The sequence below is a fragment of the Anastrepha ludens genome, chromosome 5 (assembly GCF_028408465.1).
Source record: "Anastrepha ludens isolate Willacy chromosome 5, idAnaLude1.1, whole genome shotgun sequence".
NCBI classification, from domain to species: Eukaryota; Metazoa; Arthropoda; class Insecta; order Diptera; family Tephritidae; genus Anastrepha; species Anastrepha ludens.
In genome coordinates, this window is record NC_071501.1 from 65,624,460 (window position 1) to 65,628,201 (window position 3,742).

Consider the following 3,742-nt stretch of genomic DNA (forward strand, 5'->3'; position numbering starts at 1 on the left):
ATACGCAACGGACGAAGGATTCACCTTCGCCTTTATACCACCCAGGGCACCGCACTTCGGCGGGTTATGGGAGGCGGCAGTGAAGTCCGCCAAACACCTTCTCGTGCGCGCAATCGGCAACGCGCTGCTCACCGGCGAAGAACTACAGACGCTGCTCGTCGAGGTCGAGGCCGTACTCAACTCGCGACCCCTGGTACCACTGAGTCAGGACCCGAACGATGGAGAGGCCCTAACACCAGCGCACCTATTAGTTGGGTGCCCCCTTCGAGCGCTGCCACCAGCCCAAGTATCGATGGACCCAATGCGTTGCTGCGACAGATGGCAACTTGTCTGTTGTCTCAAGCAACAGTTTTGGCGACTGTGATCCAGGAACTACCTGTTGGGTCTTCAACAGAGGAACAAGTGGTTGCATCCGAAGCGCAACCTCGAGCTGAACGACCTCGTCCTGGTTCAGGAAGACAACACACCACCGCAGCAACGGGTGCTCGGCCGCGTCGCCGCAATCGTAACAGGGCAAGACGGCAAAGTCCGCGTAGCAGACGTGGCAACCAAAGCGGGCGTAATTAAACGCCCCGTTCACAAGCTCGCCGTACTGCCATCAGACGTTGAAGGACCATGAGCCTTTCAAGGTGGCCGGTGTTACGCCAAATGGCTTAGAATTTTAATTTTTAATTTAATTTTATATATTTAATTTAATTTTAATCATTATTATAATAATTTGTTAAATTCCATAATTTCTCATAACGTTTCAATATTAAGCTTACTGTTTTCTAAAATACTGTTCAATTTTCGTATATGAATTTAAAAATATCACTATATATGTATAAACACCTATATTACATAAACGTAACAGAGCAATACATATTTACTGTAATTACATAAATTTGAACTCAATCCGTTAGGCTAAGACACTATAAAAACTCGAATTTAGAAATAAATAAATCACTTGTGAAGTTACCACCGAACGCGCTCGCATTTTATTTAACAGGCAATTGTTGTGTTCGCGCATCCTTCCCACGTAAAATAATTTCTCTTAAAAACGCTTAAGAATGTACAGATGGTGTAAAAAAATGCTGGGAATTGAGGTGTAGAAAATTACCGAACGAACATGTATGTGAAGACGAATAATAAAGGGTGTTTTTTTTAGAGGTTAGGTTTTCAAGTTGGCACTACTTTTTTCGTAGATGGTCTTTTTGACAGCTGTCACTTGATTTATGCTCAGTTTGGTTTGCCATTTCATAATGAATAGACTTACACCTGAACAACGTTTGCAAATCGTGCAAATTTATTACGAAAATAATGGTTCGGTTCGCGCGACGCATCGCGCGCTGCGTCCAATATTCGGTCGACATAACCGTCCATCAGAGTCACTAATTCGATTAACCATGGATCGGTTTCGCACCACGTTTGCTCTAGTGGAAAATACGCATCCTCAGAGACGTCGTAAGGAAGATTTTGCGGAAGGATCTGGGTTGGCGGGCTTACAAAATCCAACTCGTGCAAGAATTGAAGCCGAACGACCATCAAGCGCGTTGCACGTTCGGTGAATGGGCCCAAAACGAGATGGCCACCGATCCCGATTTTCACAAGAAAATTTTGTTCAGCGATGAAGCTCACTTTTGGTTGAATGGGTATGTCAATAAGCAAAATTGTCGCATTTGGAGTGAACATAATCCACAAGCCATTGCTGAGACGCCGTTACATCCTCAAAAAGTCACTGTTTGGTGTGCTCTATGGGCAGAGGGAATCATTGGTCCATATTTCTTTAAAAATGAAGCCGGCCATAATGTTACAGTCAATGGAGAGCGCTATAGAGCCATGATTAATGACTTTTTCGTGCTTGAATTGGACGATGTTGATGTGGACGACCTTTGGTTCCAACAAGACGGCGCTACATGCCATACAGCCAACGCAACAATCGATTTATTGAAGGAAACTTTTGGTGAGCGCATTATCTCGCGCCGTGGACCTGTGGCGTGGACTCCAAGATCGTGCGATATAACACCACTGGACTATTTCTTGTGGGGCTATGTGAAGTCGCTTGTCTACGCAGATAAGCCCGAGACGATTGACGTCTTGGAAGAGAATATTCGGCGCGTTATTGCTGACAATTGCTGCAAAAAGTGGTCGAAAATTGGGCCTCTCGGCTGGAATTTATTCGAGCCAGTCGCGGCGGCCACTTGCCCGAAATCATTTTTAAAACATAATGGCAAACCCTTATCTTTATAATAAAGCTAAATTCTTGGCCGTAACATTTAATTATATACGTTTTATTTCATCTTGAAAACCTAACCTCTAAAAAAAACACCCTTTACATTCACTGCTGTTTATCTATGGCATTGCCAATGGTAGCATTGATTGTCCAGATCTACTGAAGCACATAAAGATCAATAGTCCTCAAAGCGACTCACTTTCCATTGCATGTTAAAATTTTTAAATCAAATTATTTAAATTATGCCCCATAACTAGATCTCTTAACCAAATTAAAAGAATTTTTAATAGTCTCGTTCTTGATTTCGTTTTTCCTAGATATCTATTTTTGTCTAAGCTTCTGTAAGATTTGTAACTTAATAAATAAAATCAAATTAAAAATTGCATACATAACCCATAAAGTCTGCGTACACCTAATAAATGTTTTTAATTGATTAAAAACACAATATAAATTGATGTGCATGTTTACAATTAATTTAGCTCATTTTGCTGAAGTACTAAAAACTTAAATCCACCGAAAAAATAAGAAAATCAAACTCTCAGTTTGTATGAATTCCGATAATTCTAAAATAAAACTACTATATACAATATGTATATATACATATATGTATACGTAGATGCATACTTTCCTTGCCAATATCAAATGCGATTATCACGGCAAGATTAGCTGAATGCATACCTATAAATATTTCCGTACCTTCCCAATGACACAGACAAACAAACGTTCTCTCCTCTGATATGCTGCATTCCTACATCGCATGTGTTAATGTTAATAAAATATTTTTCAATCATCAGTTTGCTTATGAAAATAACACGTGATGTGCTATCATTTCACAACCCTTGCGGGGATCGAACCCGCGACCTTTGGATTAGAAGTCCAACGCGCTATCCGCTGCGCCAAAGGGTCTCTTATTGTTTGTTGCGCCAACAGCTAGCACAGCAAATAAAAATCGCCACACATATAATAAAAAATAATACACAACAAAGCGTAACAACAAGAACAACGGCGGCAACTATGACAAAATCAAGCGCCGAAAACATTAACAAAAAGTATTAAAATATTTACACAAAACTTTGTATCAAAGCGCCAAAAAGGTGAAAAGGAAAAAATAATATAAATGTATGGATGTTGATGTGCTTACTTGTACGAGTATGTAAACAGAACATGTAGAATGAACGTGCACACGTTACGCTCACGCACTTTTGCCGAGATTTATTTAACCAAGAATATAAAAAGTAGTTTTTTGTGTGTATTTGTTTGTTTAATCTTGTTAAAAATGGGTACACATATGTATACATTTATGTATGTAAGTGTAAATGTAAAAATATGTTTCTAATGTAAACGAGTCTGGTCAAATGAAAATTAGCATAAATTGAGTGGCCCAATGCCTCTATTAAAAAATAATTGATGTAGTAAATGATTTGAAATGAGATGAAATTGAATGGAGTGGAATAGAATAGGAGGAATTGAAATCGGATGGAATCGGAAAATGTGTATTGAACGGTATAAAGAAATTAAAAAATAAAATGA

General features: G+C 39.4%; 1 non-coding gene across 1 annotated transcript; it reads right to left on the reverse strand.

The window, feature by feature from the left end:
- Positions 1–3,045: 3,045 nt before the first annotated feature.
- On the reverse strand, positions 3,046–3,118 carry Trnar-ucu (transfer RNA arginine (anticodon UCU)). Its single transcript has one exon. It is a non-coding gene; the product is annotated as a tRNA-Arg (tRNA).
- Positions 3,119–3,742: the final 624 nt, after the last annotated feature.